This window comes from Triturus cristatus, chromosome 12, assembly GCF_964204655.1.
Source record: "Triturus cristatus chromosome 12, aTriCri1.1, whole genome shotgun sequence".
In the NCBI taxonomy this organism is placed as follows: Eukaryota; Metazoa; Chordata; class Amphibia; order Caudata; family Salamandridae; genus Triturus; species Triturus cristatus.
Genome location: NC_140595.1, coordinates 798,730,418 through 798,750,212, shown reverse-complemented (window position 1 = coordinate 798,750,212; position 19,795 = coordinate 798,730,418). Strand labels below are relative to the sequence as shown.

General features: G+C 45.8%; 1 protein-coding gene across 3 annotated transcripts in view; it reads left to right on the top strand.

Moving 5' to 3' along the window:
• Window positions 1-19,795, top strand: part of GIGYF1 (GRB10 interacting GYF protein 1) — a 1,351,771-nt gene that overhangs the window by 196,272 nt on the left and 1,135,704 nt on the right. For all 3 annotated transcript variants that reach the window (XM_085637593.1, XM_085637592.1, XM_085637591.1), the window contains exon 3: window positions 11,675-11,743. The gene's annotated coding sequence lies outside the window, so the exon portion shown is untranslated. The remainder of the gene's footprint in view (window positions 1-11,674; window positions 11,744-19,795) is intronic.

Genomic DNA, 19,795 nt, shown 5'->3' with positions numbered 1-19,795 from the left:
AACACCTAGGTTTGACAAAATATAACCCCCCCCATCAGATCTTATTTTGATTAAGACAGTTGCCTTTAGACTCACTAGTAGTCGTCTCCTAATGCTCGTTCGAGAGCTTACTTGTACTTCTGCACCTCCCCGAACAGTCTAAATTAAATTAATTGATTGCATTGGGTAAAAGGATGGCTGCTCAAGCCGCTCACCAGTGGCGCATTGCCAACACAGTCTAGTGGCCAGGTATGACATGGCACACTGGGCTGAGATAGGTCTACTTCAATACCTTCCAGAAGAAAGCAAGTAGGCAAACTCCTGTCTAATTCTTCCATTAGATGTGCTCTGGATGCTGCTGACACTGCAGCAAGGGGAATTACCACCAGCATTCTCCTACGACAACATACTTTGCTGAACTTCGGGTTTAAAACTTGAAATTCTAAGCCGTCCATTTTAAGTACCGCTTTTGACCAGCTACATCTTTTCGGACCACAAGTAGATGACATGGCGAAATCCACAGGGGAGCTTCAGTCCCCATCAAACAGAGGCTCCCTTTGTTGTTCATTTTTATAGGGGAGGGTCCAAAACGTCATCCTCGTGCCCTAACGCTTCCTCATATAAATTGAACAGGCAACCCTCTTCCTCTAGAGGCTTCTATAGAGGAGGGTACAGAAGAAATAATTTCAAGGGTATGGGTAAGAACACGTCAATGGGTAACCCCTTCCCCCAATAAGCAGTGACGTGCCTACATTTCCCCCCGAGCATTTAACACTTATCGGATATCTTTAACAATTTCTCCCCATTTGGCAATCTATAACATCAGACAAATGGGTACTAGACATCTGACATGGGTATTGCCTGGAGGTCTCCAGCAATCCTCCCAATATTCCACCTCGCTCTCACAAACTCTCGTCAGATCACCGACAGGACCTCAAACAAGAGGTACAAGCTCTTTTAACAGAAGAAGCTATAAAACCATTTCCACTACAGTAACAAGGTTCAGGGGTTTACTCTCTGTACTTTCAAACCCCAAAAAAGATGTCTCCTTGGGACCAATTTTTAACCTAAGGATGTTAAACCTGTGCATACTGTCAGAACATTTTCATATGGTTATGCTTCAACTTCTGCAGCAAGGCGATTTTATGTCCACACTGGACTTAAAAGACGCATACTTTCACATTCTGGTTCACCCAGCACTTCACAAATATCTCAGATTTGTGATAGCAGGAAAACACTATCAGCTCAAGGTACTCCCATTTGGAGTAACTACTGCTCCCAGAGTGTTCACAAAATGTCTAGCAGTAGTGGCAGCTCATCTCAGAAGACAACAGATTCATGTCTTCCCATACCTAGACAATTGGCTCATCAAAGCCAGCATACACCAGAAGTGTTTGCAACACACTCAGACTACATTAGACCTACTCCACCAATTGGGGTTTACGGTCATACGCAATAGTCTCATCTTCAGCCTTCACAGATGCAGTCCTATCTGGGAGCGACTCTTAACACTCACACAGTTCTAGCCTCTCCCAGTGCAGTTAGAATTCGAAATATTCAAACTCTGTTACTACAGTTTCAGAACAGCCAATACTTTGCAGTCAGAACTTTCATACAACTGTTACGAATTATGGCATCCTGCATTGCAGTAGTGCCTCACGCAAGATTACACATACGTCTCCTACAAGAATGCTTGGCACGTCAGTGGAATCCGTCTCGGGGTAAGTTAACAGATCTAGTATTGGTTGACAGCCGCATCCAATGCTCTCTGCAGTGGTGGAACACACAACTTATCAAAAGGGCAGTCCTTCATTGACCCTGCTCTACAGATCGTTCTAACAGCAGACTCATCTCTTACAGGTTGGGGTACCCATCTCCATAGTTTGACAATTCAAGGTCTGTGGGACAGCAAGCACAAAAGTCTTCACATCAACTATCTTGAGCTTATAGCTGTGTATCTAGCACTAAAAGCTTTTCAGTCTCACCTTGTAGGGAAAGTTGTCTTAGTCCACATAGACAATATGAGAGCTACGTACTATGTACAAAAACAAGGGGGGGGGGGGGCACGCCCTGCAACTGTCACACCTCACTCTCAGACCATTTGGTGTTGGGCAATCCATCAGAGTTCATCTTCTGGCAGAGCATCTCCCAGGTGTTAACCATCCAATTTCTAACCTCAGGATGCGGCAACAAATACGCGAGTGGGAACTTCATCCCCAAGCTCTCCTTTCATACTTCAAATAATCTGGATTTTCATAATTAGATCTGTTAGCCACAGTCGACAACTCAAACTACCCAGACTTTGCCTCCAGGTTCCCACACCCTCTATCCAAATGCAATGCCCTATGGATGAATTGGTTAGGGATATTTGTCTACGCTTTTCCGCCTCTCCCCTTCTTCCATTTCTGTTTCGGGAGGTCAGGCAAACATCGCTCACACTGATTTTAGTGGCTCCCACATGGGCCCATCAACCATTGTTTACCACACTCTTAGAACAGTCAGTGGTTCCACATAAAAAGTTGCATGTCAGTTCCAGCCTTCTCACTCAATACCATGGAGAAGTCAGACACCCATTCCCCAAGGAGCTCAATGTAGCGATTTGGCTCCTCAAGTCAGAGTTTGGCTATCTCAACTTACCACCAGAGTGTATGACTATTCTTAAAGAAGCAAGAAGGCCTACCACCAGAGCATGCAATGCAGCAAAATGGAAAAGATTTGTTGTAAATTGTAACAGCAACAATATTGATCGCTAGATGCCTCTATCTAAAATATTATTTGTTACCTTTTCCATCTACAGCGAGCTGGTCTAGCCGACACATCCTTTCGATTGCACCTTGCAGCAGTAGCCGCATATTTGCAAAACAGTTCCCTTTTCAAGGTTCCAGTCATTGAAGCCTTTATGGAGGACCTTTAAAGAGCAATACCAACCAGAGTACCTCCTGCACCAGTTTGAAATCTGAACATTGTGCTTAAACTCATGGGTCCACCTTTCGAGCCATTAACCCCTTGCATGCCCGCCCCTTTCCCCGCCCAGTGCCGCGCTTTGTATTAGCGGGCGGAGTTCATGACGAGCTGGACTCGTCATGGGCACAGCGCCACCGCAGCCCATGACGAGTCCAGCTCGTCATGGGCACTGAAGGGGTTAAACAATTGTCCATTACAGTTTTTCATGGGAGGTTGCCTTCCTCATTTCCTCATTCCCATCACTTCATTAAGGGGAGTTGATGAGCTACAGGCAATAACCTTACAAGAATCCTTCTTTCAGCTTCATAAAGAGAGTAATTCTTCGCACCAACCCAAAACTTCTTCCAAAAGTGGTTTCTGCTTTTCATATTAACCAATCGATTGAGTTACCTGTGTTCTTCCCTCAACCTGATTTGGTAGCAGACAGTGCTCTTCACACACTTGATAGCGGAAGAGCGTAAATTTACTACATTGAAAGGACAAGGGATTTTCGTAAGACAAACCAACTGTTTGTTGCATTTACTACACCTCACAAAGGCAATCCCATCTGTAAATCTGTTTTTTTAAGATGGATTGGTGAATGCATTCAAACTTACTATGCCGAAGCTAAAATAACTATCTAGCCCTCCACCTGTAAGATAGGAGGATCTATGGCCTTTTTAGGTATTTCCTATAGCTGAGATTTGTAAGGCAGCAATATGGTCCACACCACACACATTTACAAAGCACTATTGTGTGGATGTGTTAGCACATAAACAAGCCAATGTAGGGCATGCAGTGCTAAAGACACTTTTTCAAACAACTGCTACACCTACCGGTTATGTTTTCTAAAGACAGGGGTCCCTAGACAAAATTGAATACTATGGGAAATAAATATAGGCTAAATAGGTGCTATATTCTTTGTCCAGCCGGACAGGATTTAATATCAAATCGGTATATAACATAAAATACACACACAAAATTCAAGTGGGACACAACCCGCGTCCTAACACAAAGGAACAAAAAACAATTAGGGAAAGGTTCAGGCAAAGAGAACGTGTCTGCGTAGCATAAATTATAGCAGACTCATGTAACGTAAGAACACCATTGCACAATAAACTTTACGATATATTAAATGCATATGGTGTAAAGACTGTCGACATCGTTTCGAGCCCTGGGAAAATAAATATTGGAATCCTCTTCATTACATTTACTTATACATGCCTGTGTACGTTTGGCTCAAGACATTTAATACTGCCAGTGTATTTTCAATAAATGATGCGGGTGAGAGCTGGTATAGAGCCAACAAACGGCGAGACGTGGTTGTCGTACTGGTTACGTTCAGAGTAGTGCCTCGGGATCACAGTTGGATGCCGCGAAGAACAATATTACTGATGGACGCTGGAAATAATTTGATTCCTCAATGGGGATCCGGTCAGTCGGGTCGCGGCGATACTGGAGCAACAACTGCTATTTTCAATGATGATTAGAGGAATATCTCGGTTTCAATCCAAGAGGCGAAATCCCGGCGCCTAGCAGCATGAACGTACCAACTGTGAAAACTTAATTACTTACCTGTTTTAGATAGATGTCCCAGTACTGAGCCTAGGAGCCCAGCACTGGATTACAAAAGTAATGAGAACATACTTTACCCGTAACTCGAATTTTCTTCCATAGGAAACCATTGACTGTTTTTCTGTGAAATTTCTTCTAAGTGTCAATTTTGCAAACTTACAAATTCATTAAAAATCGCCTGTATAACAAAATCACATTCTTTCAACTGTTTACAGGAGATGCCCCAGTGCTGGATCCAGGATCCAACCCCGAGTTAGAAAAAGTAACCATAACCCCACTTGCCTGCTAAGTGAATTTCCTCCCATAGGATAACATTGGTGATTCTATTAGAAAAAGTTTCGAAGTGTCAACTTTTAAAATACAATAATATTCCTTAAAAATCACTACTGTAACCAAAACGTTTTTACTCAACTGTTTACAGGAGATGTCCCGGGACTGAATCTAGTATCCAGTCCTGTGGTAGGAAAAGTAATCCAAAAAGTAATCTATTGCATTTAACTAGAAATTCCCATTGAATGTATAATTGTGTTTGAAATTGTTGCCTATTGCAACAATTGTAACTTTGCATTCAAAAGTCTATTGCCTATTGAAAAGTATTTGTCTAAAGCATCTCATTCTGAGAAAGTATATTTTGATACATATTATTGGTTCTAATATAAAACTATATCTTTTGATACAAAACCATTGGCCTAGAGTTTAGTTATTGAGTGTGTGAGACCATTTGCTGACTGTACAACAAATGCTTTACACTGTCCTCTGATACTGCCTTACTGCTCGACCAAGCTGCCACTTTAGAGAGTAAGGTTATAATCTAACTTTAGCCTCTGCCAAACCTCTGGGGACTGTGGACTATGTGCACACTGTACCTATTTGGGAACAGTATATACAGAGCCACTTTCTTACATGGCTACTATAGATTTAAAGGAAGCATACTTGCACATCCCCATCAAACGGAAGTGCCTGCTGAGGTTTGTGATCAAAGACACTAGCAGTTCACAGTACTGACATTCAGCCTCAAATCCGCACCAAGAGTGTTTACAAATGCCTAGCAGCTGTCGCAGCACACCTACGAAGGCAAGGGCTACAGGTATACCCCTATCTCGATGACTGGGTTGTAAAGGCAAGTTTGTATGACCTGTGCAGACTACACATCCAGCAGGTCATACGAACACTAACAAGACTGGGTTTCTCAATCCATTGGGAGAAATAGTCAAGAGAACTAGAGCAGATTAAGATATTCTTAGGGGCAGAGATTGACACCATTCAGGCAAAGGTGTTCCCCAGCAGGAAGAGAACATTGGCAATACTGAAAGAAACACGTAATTACCGCAAGGGGCAAGTTCTGACCGTGAGGACGGCGAGCAAACTGATGGGAATGATGGCGTCATGCATCCACCTAGTCCCAAATATTCAACTGCACATGAGACCATTCCAGGAATGGATCCAGCAGCAATGGTCACAGGCCACAGGGGGTTGGGAAGATCATGTGGTTGTCACACATGCAGTGCATCAGGAAATAGCGTGGTGGAAGAAGGATAACTTATCACAGGGGAAGCCATTCACACAACCAACTCTAACAGTGACCATCACAACGGACACCTCCCAGCTGGGGTGGGGCGCACACATGAGCAAGCTCATGGTGAGGAGTCTATGGTTGCTGCAGAATGCGGTCATACGCATCAACTACCTGGAACTAAAGACTGTATTCCTAGCCTTAAAAGCCTTTCAGAAAGAGCTGTACGGGAACAGGGTGTTGGTCCAAACAAACAACACAACCAACATGTTCTACATCAACAAACAAGGAGGAACACAATCAGTACCATTATCAGGGCTAGCACAGGAAATTTGGAGATGGGCCATCCCACTGAAAATAGACCTACTAGTAATACATCTCCCAGGAAAGGAAAATGTGGAAGCAGACCGGCTCAGCAGACAGACGTCGGCTTCCCACGAATGAGAGCTCAACCAGCAGGAAATAGAGAAGCTTTTCCACAAATGGGGTACTCCATAAATAGACCTATTTGCAACACACCAGAATGCAAAATGCCAACACTTCGCATCCAGGCAACCGGACCACCGGTCCCAAGGGAATGCGCTATGGATAAGTATATCCGAGCTTTGCATACGCTTTTTCCCCGATACCACTGATACACAGGGTACTCGGCAAATGCAGAATCAGCAACATGACACTGATACTACCTCAGTGGGCCAGACAGTCCTGGTTCTCGCAGATAGTAGAAATGGCACAAGAACAAGCACACAGATTCCCAAGGAGAAGGGACCTGTTAACAATGCAAAACTTAAGGGAGCTTCACCCAGAACCAGAGGGTCTCAGCCTAGCAGCATGGCTCCTGAAGACCTAGAATTTGCGCATCTGAAACTACCAGCAAGTACTATAGCAGTACTCGGGGAGGCAAGGAGGCCTACCACAAGAAAGTGCTACATAGCAAAATGAAAGAGGTACTCCCAATGGTGCATCAAGGAGAAACTACAACGGAAGGTCACAAGGGAATCAACAGTACTAAAGTACTTAATACACCTGCTACAAAGTGGATTAAGCTACACATCCCTGAGGGTGCACTTGGCTGCGGTGGTGGCCTACACAAGAGGAGAAACTGGAAAAAGTTTGATCACCTCTCATGGGGAAGAGATTCTTGAAAGGGGCTAAGAGAATTCCCCCCCCCCCCCCCAAAGAGTATGCCAGCACCAGCATGGAACCTCAACGTAGTGCTAACTCAACTGATGAAGGCACCCTTGGAACCTATTCACAAGGCTACACTGCACATGCTCACACTAAAGACGGCCTTCTTAGTGGCGATCACTTCACTATGAAGAGTGAGTGAGTTGCAAGCGCTCACACTCCAAGAGCCCTACTTACAAATACGCAAGGAGTGGATTGTAATGAGGACGGACACACACTTCATGCCAAAGGTGGTGTCTCGGTTCCATACGAACCAAACAATAGATACCACGTTTTTTCCAAAAACCGACCACAAAAACAAAGGGCCCTGCACACACTAGACGCCAGAAGGGCTGTAATGCACTATATATAGAGAACAAAGGAATGCAGGAAAACAACATTTTGTGTCCTTCGCAAGCAGTTTTCTGGGACGACCAGTCACCAAGAATACCATGGCACGATGGATTGCACAGACAATTCAACTCTGCCACAAGCAGGCAGGACAACAGTTAAGAGGAGCAGCTCAAGCTCACTCAACAAGGAAGAAAGGAGGAACAATTGCGTTTCTAGCAAACACACCTATCCAAGACATTTGCCAAGCGGCAGCATGGTCTTCAGTGCATACGTTCACCAAGCACTACTGTGGATATTCAAATGAACAAAGCAGCGCAAGTGGGACAGAAGGTCTTACAACACCTATTCAGTAACCAGTGCTCATCTTCCACCCAGCCACCACAATAAGGACAAACCGCTACAAACTCTATGCACAGCATAGTGAATCCAGAAAGATTCACGCTGCAAAACGTATAGTTTCTTACCTCTCTGTGTAGTTTTGCAGCTTGAAGACTTTCTGGATTCACTAGCGAACCCATCCTCCGCTGCCAGAAAGATGAGACCGGAGGTAAAGGGTTAATGATAAACAAGACTTTACAAAATAACAGAGAACAGGATTAACACAAGAAGAGAAAAAAGAATCTGAAGATGGCGACCAAAGGTGGGAGCTTCTGCAGGAAGTGTGCCGACGTCACGAAAGACACCAAATGGTGGGACGTCGCCGCCCACCTGGGCCACGAAAAAAAATAGAAAATACTACGATTCCGGACCCAACCACAAGATGGCATAATAATACACAGCATAGTGAATCCAGAAAGTCTTCAAGCTGCAAAACTACACCGACAGGTAAACTATACGTTCTCTTATATTCTTTTATCCCAATAGGGGGAGTTACCCTCGCTTTGTATATCCTGTTTTTGTCTGTGATTGTTGCGTGGCCCAACGTATATCTCATCAAAGTGCAGGATCTACACCCAGGTAAATTGGTGAGATCTACACAACTTTTAGGATGTTGGGTCCTCAACCACAGGTACCACCTGTGGCTTGCTTCATCAGACCCACGTCCCACTCGCCTATTTTGGGTGGACAGGCTCGAAGCTTTTGTAAGCGGAGCTCTTGATCTATTGTGTAGGGATTGAGTTTTAGTTTAAGATTAAAATTGCCTGCCCGGATCCTGTTTTAATTGGTTGGGCCTTTGGCAAGGTTTAATATAGTGCGATGTGATGGGGGTGTAGGGACCCCATACATCTGTGGTTGACATGCTTCAGCAGTTTTAAATGCCAATCTGGGTCAATCTGCTTTCTTCAGGACTTATTTGTGATTATCCCAATTTTCCCATTTCAGTCATAAGCTACCCTCCTTCCTGGTGGGGTGGCCTTAAGTAACCCTGGGGACCTATACATCACTCATCGCCTCAAACTGAAGCATCTGCCACCTGTTTAGCATGGTGGTCCCTGGGATCTTGGAGGCGCATGTTGGTGACCCTGTACTCAAGAACAGCATATGCATATCCAGTCCGGCAACAATAGTAGAGCAAGCTCAACCCTATCAGAAGGGGCAGTCTGACCGTGAGGACTGTCATGAAATTGATAGGCATGTTGGTATTGTGCATCCCCTCATTCCGAGACTGAATATACAACCCATACAGGAATGGCTCTGCAACCAATGGTAAAAAGCTACAGGAAGTTGGGAGGATCTAGTGGTTGTCACAAAAAGGGTTCAAAAGAAAATAGAATAGTAGAACCCAATGAATGTGAGGATAGGGAGACCTTTTAAATCACCACCCCATGGTAAACATAACGACTGACCCATCCCACAAGGCTGGGGAGCACACATGGACAATCTGAAGGTCCGTGGACTCTGGGGTTCATTGGACACTGTGAGGCACATAAACTACTTGCAACTAAAGATGGTCTTCCTAGCTTTAAGAGCATTGCAGGTGCACATGAAGGGACAGATGGTGCTTTTTCAAATGGACAACGACAATGTTCTACCTCAACAAGCATGTAGGAACAAAGTAGTTCCCACTGTCAACTGGCACAAGAGAGATGGAAATGGGTGGTGCAGTGGTACACGATCCTAGTAAAAATACACCTCCCAGAAAAACATAACACTGAGGCAGACAGAGCAGGCAAAAGAGCGCCTCCCCACGGATGGGAGATAAAGCAGGAAGTGCTGGACATCGTGTTCAGATACTGGGACACCCCAAGCATAGACTTATTAGTCCAGAAAACGCATAATCCCAAGACTTCCTGTCCAGGTTTCTTCACCACCAGTTCAAAGGGATGTCCTTTGATAGACTGGTCAGGGGGATTTGCATATGCCTTTCCACAGATTCCCCTGATCCAAAGGGTAATGGAAAAAGGCAGACAACCTGGGATGTCACTCATTTTTATCGTACAGCAATAGGCCAGACAGAAGTGATACTAGAGATGTCCAGAAGACAAATCATAATACCTGGGAGAATGGAGATCCTGAAGGAGGCTAAATAGTCAAGTACTTGTATGGTGCATGGAACTTGAAAAACTAGAAGCCATGACAGGCTACTGTATGGTGCGAACGTACCTTACCCACCTACTGGATAGCAGCCTGACTACGCATCACTAAGAGTATACTTGGCCATCCTAGTCTCATACACCAGAGGACCAACCAGGAGCAGTATCTTCACACTACCAGTGGTGAAAAGATTCCTGAAAGGATCACTTCGCAGAGTTCACGAGTTACAAGCGCTCACGATCCAGGAATCGTACCTTAAAATTCACAAGGACGAAGTCAGTTTTACGAACAAACCCTCAATTTCTACCTAAGATGGTGTTGCAATTTCACTTCAACCAAAGCATCCAACTACCATTTTTTTCCAAGACCCAAAGTCACAAGCTGAAAGGGCATTACACGCCTTGGATGTCCGAAGAGCACTCGTGTGCTACCTATAAGAGAAGAAAGCAATTTGAAAGGGTAACCAACCCTTTGCCTCCTTTGCCAGGGCAAGCAAAGGTATGCTGGTAACGAAGGGAACAATTGCACGGTGGATAGTGGAAACTATCCATATCTGTTACACAAGTCAGGAAAAACTCTACCTGCTCGCTCCAGGGCACACTCAACCAGTAAAAAGAGTGCAACCCTAGCATTCCTGGAAAACATATCCATTAGCGACATTTGCATGTGCACGACTTGGTAACCCCACATACCTTTACGAAACACTACTGTGTGCCCCACATACCTTTACAAAGCACTACTGTGTGGATATCCAGGGTGCTACAACACCTGTTTGACAACTCGCCCACTTTTAACCCTCCTTCCTAAGGAACTGTATACCAGTACATAATCAGATGCACTGCATGTGAATACAGAAAAGGATTCATGCTGCAATGTGAATTGTTTACCAAGTCTTCAGGCTGCAAAATTACTCCAACTGGTAAGTAATCATTTTGTTATCATATATAATCATATTTCTGACGGATACTCCATTTTCTCGCAGTGTGTCACCACCCGCTCTCCTGCTTTGTGTTTTAATAAAACTAAATAAATGTAGAAACTTTAGAGCTCTCGGACTGATGAATATAAATTGGCCACATGACATAGTGAGAAATGCTAGTTCAATGCCAAGAACACAACAATTAGTTGTAAAATAGCTTGCTATTATAATGGTAATAGTTTTCAGAAAACGGGTTGCTTTTGAATAGTTTGATATGAAAATTATTTTTTTCCGCATCTTGCCTTATTTTCCCCTACTCAACTTAAGTTTAAATGTACTGTTTTGTTCAGTTTGAATGTAGATGGATGTCTGTGTCTGCAGGTGTATTCTGGATCAAACAGTGTTCTCTATTGTGCAATCTTATTTAATTTGTTTCATTTAGGTGCCCCTGCCTACGGTCTTGCTGCGACACACCCAAGTGTAACACTGATAGCTGCAATTTGGGAATAGTTGGCCAACAGTGGGCGAGAAAGTATCCTATAACAGATGGAGAATAAGTCTAGGGCCAATTTGCGTATTGAAGTTCCACTAAATCAAACCCATCTAACTGGGTAGTTGATCAAATTACTATATCTATTGAAGATTCAGATTTATGTTTGCCATGTATAACAAATTACTGCAAACTATTTTCTGTCTAGCTGCATTTAAATGCAGTTCATGCACATCTTTAATTTTTGTCTTTCTCTTAGATTTTCAGTGTTAAACGTGTCCTTTAATACAAAGTTGTATTGTGAATTGCCTTGGAATACGAGACCCAAGTAAGTGCTTCAATCTTCTGACAGTTAATAAAACGAAGAATGAGTAGTATAAAATGTTTTTTTTTTACATATCACAACTTGTATTGTTGCACTTTTTTTATAGATGCACTACTATCGTAGTGGTATAATAAAACAGCCTCTACTTACCCCCTCCTTCCCAACATAGTTTTACTGTACTTTGAGACTCCAAGGGGAAGTGTAATTGAATTTATTGATCTATAAAATCATTCCTTTAAAAAATCTACTTGGGTGATAGTAGGTATCGGAGACATGACTGAGCGTGTAGAATGTCGACACTTCTGTGGCAGCACCAGTCCTCAATGCTTGAGGAGCTTGGGGACTGAGTGCCCATTACCTGTCTTGTACCTTGAGTGAAGCCATCAAGAATCATTATGGCGGTCATCTCTTTACTGGATTGAGGTCAAGCCGCTCCTATCCATCTTGCCTTATTTCCCACATGTGTTTAATGAAGCATTTTTCCACTGAGATCAAGTCTTAAATGGTTGCAGCGGGCATTTAAAAAAAAAAATAGCATGTACCTTTATTATGGTCTCTCCTCATTGACATTAATATGGATATATTTAGTTCTGAATGAGATTTAAGAACCCCCTTTTCTGATGGCTACTTCTAACTGCTAATCCATCATGGATGCTAAGGAGTCTGTTAAGATCTGGAAAACTCTGCAATACCTCCTGTGCCCCAGTAGATGTCACAATTTGCCTATATCACCACTGTCCTGCCTCCCCTCTGCACACTGACTTCGGTTCCTCTTTTACTGCATTCTGACACAGATCCAGAGCTACGCTCCCAACTTTTTCAGGATGTCCCGAAAACTTCTGTTCATTTACCAGACAGTGTTCAGTGATGTCTTCCCATAAAACAGCAGGGTTTAAGCTGTGTTGCACTTACAGGAAACCGATATCTGTCAAGGACCTATGACATCTGCCTTTGGTTCCTCAGTAAAAAGTGACTCGAGCACTGGAACATTTGCACCCTGGTGTTTCCAAAGTCCAGCAGAGAGCCGCCGGGGAGCTTGAAATCCACCTCTACGTGACCAAAACTAAAACAGGAATCTGTTTCGGGAGCCATCTCAGGATAAATCTAAGATGAAGTTTAGAGACCAGTTCAAAGTCAAACTTGAGAAGTTTTCCCCCCGCCCCCTCCATTCTATATGCCAGTTTCCCGTGCCATCGTCAACTCTGTAGCAGATGTAGGCCTTCAAGGAGGCCATATAGAAACTCTTTAAAAGTGTTTCCAAATCTCCTGTTACAGTTGTGGTGCCATTAGATAGGTCAGGGCTTCCAGTCAGACTTCCCCTGGTGTGGCCTTCCCCAACGCTGCTGACTGACCTTTTTTGGCTTTGGTCCAGCCATCTAGCAGCACCAAGCTAAACGTCGACATGCTTGCTGCAGTCCTGCTGTTTCTTCCATGTGTTGTCCGCTTGAGCTCCAGGTGTTCTGTTTCCAGAATCTGTTCTGCTCCACAAGCAGATTTCAGTGAGAGGTTGTCCTATGTCATGGCGTGAAATCACTAAGGTGAAGTCTTTGCCTCAGGATGACTCCTGTCCTGCTCCTCTCTCCTGACATCAGTACTACCAGAGATTATCCCCCTGAGAATATTGAGCAGACTGATCACATTCTGCCCCTTTATTTTATTGATGCAGGCCTGTATCTAGACTTTCATAATACAAGCTACCCCTGCTGCCCCAGGATAGTAGGCACATGGTGGTCAGGGGGCTGGCTTTGGCTAGATTGGATTACTGCAATGGACTCTATTTAAATGCGCAACTCAGAGCATTGAGTAAACTTCAGATTCTGCAGAATGCTGCAGTCCGTCTTCTTACGGGCTCCTCAAGAGTCGCTTCGGCTTCCTTGGGAAGAAAAACCTTGCACTGGCTCCCTGTTAAAAGCCGAATTCGGTTCAAGGCACTGACCATGACTTTCAAGGCATTGCACGGCCTAGGCCCAGAATTCCTAAAGGACCGACTACACTGGTATGTGCCGGGTAGAAGCCTGCGGTCAAAGGAAGCTAACCTGGCCCAGGTCCCGCGCATTAGGAAAGCTCGCTGGGGAGGTAGGAGCTTTATCTATGGAGCCGCGAAGGCTTGGAATGACCTTCCTCTCTATCTCAGGGCTAAGACAGACCTTTTGTCATTTAGAAAGGAACTAAAGACCTGGCTGTTCCTTAATGAATAACCCCGGTCACCCATCTATTAGCTCCCCATGTTTCAGGACCCTCAGGATATTCTAGACAGCGCCAGGACACCTCCGGGTAATTGCCGCGCTCTACAAATTTCAATAACATAACAAGTGTCTTAGATACTTCACCTGAGACTAATCTGAATTCACCCATCTGAGCCCCCAACTGAAGAAAGTGCCTCCTAAGAGTGTCACATAGGACTCTGAAGGTCTTGAAGTTGACCACATTTGAGACTAAGGCAAACTTGTTGAATTAATTCCACGGCCTGGGCCATCCACATCCCCCTTTTAAGCCTTTTAGCCAGGTCCTCACTGGGCCCTTTATGGCACCATGGTCCAAACACTGCTCTGCCAGATTGCTCTGCTCACAGACTGGCTTGAGGGTACCTATCCTACCTCTTACAGCACCCGACTCCTGAGAGTCTTGCAGTGCAAGTGTGGATGAGCAAGATGAAACATACTGACTTCCCTACTGATACTCTGGACAGGGAACCAAAGAAGATTGTTACTTTGAGCAAAGAAGTTTTTTTTCCTATTCCAGTCGCACTGTTTTGTATTTCGGCTCGATCTCCTGGGGTGCTACAACACCTCCTGTGAGTTGGTTAGCAACATTCCAACAGCCTTTCTTGAGCTTTTACTGTACATAAATAACACCCTTTGAGCTAGTCATGTTTTGTTCCTCTTATTTGGCATTATTATTTCTCTAGGAATAATACACACCCTAACAGGGTACCAGTACCCCTAACTCTCCAGAACTAATCCCACCCCGTACACTTTTTCATTAATGTGTTCTACCCAATATGCTTAAGCTTGTTTTGAAAGTAAAACTGTAAAATGCATGGAATAAATACACCTAACCCTATTAAAATGTACAGAACTCCAGTAGTAATGTAGATATGATCATGGGATAAAAAGGTGTCTGTCATGGAACCAGCAAAAGGCACTTTCTAGCATCGATGAACTAGAGGGATGATATTTCTCTTGCTTCAAAACCTGTATCGCACTCCCTTTCATATAGCACTATTTCATGCATTGGTGTCCTTTCAATTGTGGATTCTCATGGTGGTTCATAGTAATTTACATTAGCCGATGTTGATACTGCAGCATCTGGTTCACTTTTTTCAAGCAGGCACTTGTATTGCATTATTAAATTCATCATTTGTTACAGTTTGTACTTGGTTTAAAGCTGGAGTGACCAGTCTCCTCAACCCCCCCCCCCCCCCCCCCCCTCTCGCAGAATGAAGTTGGAGATTTCAAAGTGTCTGTATTCTTCTTTGGGTAGCACCTCCAGTAAAAATAGGATGCTTTGCAGGCCTCAAAATCTACTCACCCAATCGCTATGGCAAGACAGATTTTCAGGTCAAGCTATATTTGGGACTTACTCACCCGATCAGTCAAACTGACAAAATGGTGATTCTGTCCAGAGATAAAGTGAGGAAACAATAAAGGTGCCTATACATTTTTTTTTTTCTTGCCTGATTTGTTCTGTGTTCAGAGACTGAGGTCAGAAGTCAGTTTGCAATTGCTTTTTCTGACTGCAGAGTTCCAGGATTTTGTAAAGTGAACTGTCTAAATTACTTTATGAAGTGTGAAATGGTTTTATCTAACACATTTAAATATCTCATAAGTAAACTGTACAAACATTGCAAAATATATATTTCAGTATTTGTGAAAGCCCATTTTAAGTACTTGTGTGATAGACTATTTTAATAGGATGAAAACAAATCGGAACGACTTTACTTGGTGATGTGCTAATGATGAATATTTTTTGGAACCCAATTTTCAGATTTAGCACACTATATAGTTTTTTTTCAGTAAATCTGCTAAGTAGAGGGAATGTTTGTAGTCAATTCTTGGTAATTTAGGGTTTGTAAATGACAGTGCACTACCACATCATGCTTTGGTAATATATTTATTAAAATTGAGTGTTAAAACATGAACTGAGACACTCCTGCCCCTGTTCTGATGGCAATGCTGTTAGTAAACAGAGGCAAGTCAGGGAATCATGTATGCCCTATGTGTGCACTAGATTCTAGATTACACATGGAGCAAACGTTCATTACAGCAGAAATGCTGAACTCTCATATGTGAGTAAAGAAAAAGGCTACTCTGCAAAATAAAATATTTGCCAATGATCACACAATTTGAGACCAGTTTACGGGTCAAGCACATTAGCTAGGTCGAGTAATTATTGAAGTTGCTCGACTTGCAGGTTTAGTAACACTTTTACGTTTTTCGAGGCCTGCTTTGATCTACTCCAGATTCACCTTTGTCTCAGTGGAGGTTTGTTGAACATAATCGTCCGCATAATGCTTTTTGATTTGATCAATCCAGATTTTCCAGTTTTCTTTTGTGCTTTTTTTTTGCACCAGGAAGTGGCCGCAAGACTAGTGTCTTCTACCCCAGGAACAGACTAGGTGGTCTGTACAATGATCCATAGACTTGATTGTCGGGGATATTTTACTTAATCAACTCTCACTTTGTGATGTCGTCAGTCAACTGCTTTAGTAGCTTTATCTAGGCCACCAGTCAGTTTTACAGCATGAATCCTTTTCTGGATTCACATGCTGTCACGTGTTTGCTGGCGCAGGTCCGCTTCGGGTGGGGATTGGCGCCCACCACCTTCCTGCGGCTCCTCCTGGGACGGGTTCTGCCTGCTCGGCACACCGCTGCTCTTTCCTTCCCGGGGGTGTGCATGTCTGTTGCAGGCAGAGCCCGAGGCCCGCTATTTCACTGTGACTGTACCACCAGCAGCACCTACCCTCGTGCACACTCCTCGGCGGAGCAGCTTTGCCCGCTGGTGGGGCGATCGCGGGGGCGGCTTTCGCAGTCCCAGGTATTGAGCATTACCCCTCTGCTGACATCTGGATTTGCCGGCGCGGGTCCGCTTAGGGCGGTGATCGGTGCCCGCGCCTTGCAACTGCCTTGGGGGGCGGGACCGCCAGTTATCTTGCTACCGTGCTTCCTGGGCCGAGGCCTGCCCGTCCGACGCATCGCCGCTTTCTCTCCTCCCTGGAGGTGTGCTTTCCCTGTGGCGGGCTCCCTTAGGGGCCAGCCCAGTGCTTGCAGCCCGCTGGATTGCCTTCCATGCTCCAAAACCCACTATCTCCACCCGGGATACGCGGGCGGGGCCCTTGCCCCCAGTGAATGCTCCGGCATTCTTGATTTCTCTTCTGGGCCGTGATTGTCTAATGTGCCTTTCCGGATGTTGGACACCGCACTAGACCCTGTCGGCCCTGCTGATCCTGGGACAGAAGAGCTGGGTCCTGCCCAATTGCGTGCCTGATCTGTTCTCCACCGTACATCGCATCGGCTTACGGATTCGTCTCATAAGCCCCCTGCAAGATTGACCCCAGCACCGGGGAACACATGCTAACGGTACAGGCCTTACGAACAGCAGGCCCTCATGACGACGGGACGACCGAGAAAGGACCGATCGGTCAGACATGCTACCACCGAAGGCGATCGATCAGGGCTTGGTGTCGGCTATGGGGGCAGCGGAGGGAGCCGATGCCCCGGCCACAAAGGCCTTTATGACCTCGCTTTTCTCAGTGCTCAAGGAGGATCTCCAGGAGCTCAAGGACCAACTGGCGATGGACCTCCGTGAGGTTCGCAGAGACGTCTTGGAGATTGGCGACAGAGTAGCGACCCTAGAGGGCCAATAAAATGGGCGGGATGAAGAAATTGAGGCATTAAAACAAGTAATTATTCTCCTCAAGGAACAGCAAGTCTAACTACGAGGGCAGGCGGAGGATCTTGAGAACCGCTCACGCCGCAACAATGTTCGCATCCGCGGTGTGAAACAGGGAGCGGAAGAAGGCGACATTGGAGGATTTGTGCAAGCCCTGTTTTGTCACATTCTAGGCCTGGAACACACCTCCGAGATCCAAATTGACAGAGTGCGCCGCGTGGGCCTCCCTCGACGAGCCACTGCGCCCCCCCCCTCCCCCCCCCCCCCCCCCCCCCCCAGACATTATGGCTTGCGTCCACAACTTCCAATTGAAGGAGCTCATTCTCTGCAAAGCTTGAGACTCCCACCCTCTGTTGTTCCGTGGCCTGGCTCCGACACTTTATCAGGACCTCTCTGCAGTCACCCTGTCTAAACGGTGGGAATTTAGGCCCAACACTTGAGGGAGAAGGGGATCCCTGATGCCTGGGGCCATCCCTTTCGTATCATTTTAAAATTCGATGGCCTACTGCGTCAGCTGCGCTCCTTCCAGGAAGCCTCCGATCTTTTGGGTCTCCTGCCTCCGGCCCTGCCTCGCCCACAAATTTTCTACGCCTCGGGGTGACAGGCCGGATCGTTGGCACACAGAAGGCAAGCCTTCATCGCAGTCTCTTGGACCAGATGCTGCCGCTCGAGCAAAAGAGGGAAATGTTCTTTCCTCGCTGACAAACAACCCAGCTAATAAAGCCCCTGCCTGACTTGTAGCAATAGCACGTTGATGGGACCCTCCTCTCGTGCGGACCGGAGGCTCAGCACCTCTCCACTCACATGGACTTGGTTCGTCACCACACCCTTGAACTGTACTCTTTTGACAGACATGAGTCACCCCCGCGCTGTTGCGGGCTTGTTGCTTTTTCAATAGAGACCGTCCGACTCCGGTGTGGCAGCATACAGACGTTATTGCAGCTGTTTATTTTTTTGGGGTTGTTACCAGTTTTGGGGTAGGGTGGGTCGTCTCCTCAGTGAGTTTCTTTATCATCCACGCCCAGGGTGCCTTTGCACGTTGGTCTATTTTCAGCTCCCATGCACTTAGTGCCGTGTCTCCCCAGGGGGATGGCTTGTTCCCTCCGAGCGCTTCTCTAACCCACACTCCCCCATTTGGAGCTTAAAATCACTAGTCTCAATGCCCGGCGCCTTAACAACCCAGTTAACCGTAAGGTGATATTATCTCTCTTAGAAAACTCCGGGGGTGAGATTTGCCTCATCTAAGAAACCCACCTGCTACAGACTGACACTCACCATATACGCCATGGCCATTTCACGCACCAGCACTGGTCCTCGACCACTCACAAGCGGGGTGGGGTTGCCATACTACTTTCTAGGCATTTTAAGGGCACAGTATTGGGGACGGTCGCGGAGATCAAGGGGCGCCTCCTGGCTCTGCGGCTCTAAGTCAGCAAATCCACATACACGATTGCCTCTACTCCCCCAATGAACGCCTAGAGAAGTTCTTGATAGACTCCTGCGCCGAGGTTCTGCAATCCCCCGATGCTTTAGTGATAATAGGCGGTGACCTCAACCTCGTGATGAACGGGGAGTTGGACCGTTCTGGTTCACGCTCAGGGGGCGCATGCGCCCTCTCAGCGTCTGGCATGGACTGGTTGCATGACGCTGGGATCAGAGATGCATGGCGTTGCTTACACCCAACTGAAAGACTTTTCTTACTATTCGGCTGCGCACAAGACGTACGCTCGGCTTGACCATTTCCTAGTGACTCCAGCTGCCTGGCCCCTGGTCACGGGTTCTACTATCAAAGCCCGGGCTCTCTTTGACCATGCGCATATCATACTATCCCTACGCTTCCCTTCTGAACGGTCTGCCGCTGTACCGGGATGGTGTCTGCGAGACTCACTGCTCTGATCTCCCGACGTAGTGGCGGATAGTAAAAGAACCATCCTGGACTATATAGCGCTTAACGAGCAAGAGTACGCCGCTTTACGCGGTCTGGGAGGCGCTTAAACTGGTGGTGCGAGGGGCTCTCATAGCGAAGGCGGACTTCGAGAATAAAACTAGACAATCGAAACGTGCTGAGCTAGAGGCATCAGTGAAGGAGCTCGAGGCCATACACAAGCGCACAGGCGCCCCCGAGTTTGGCGGCAGTTAGCGCACTGTAGTCCAGGGGAGGAG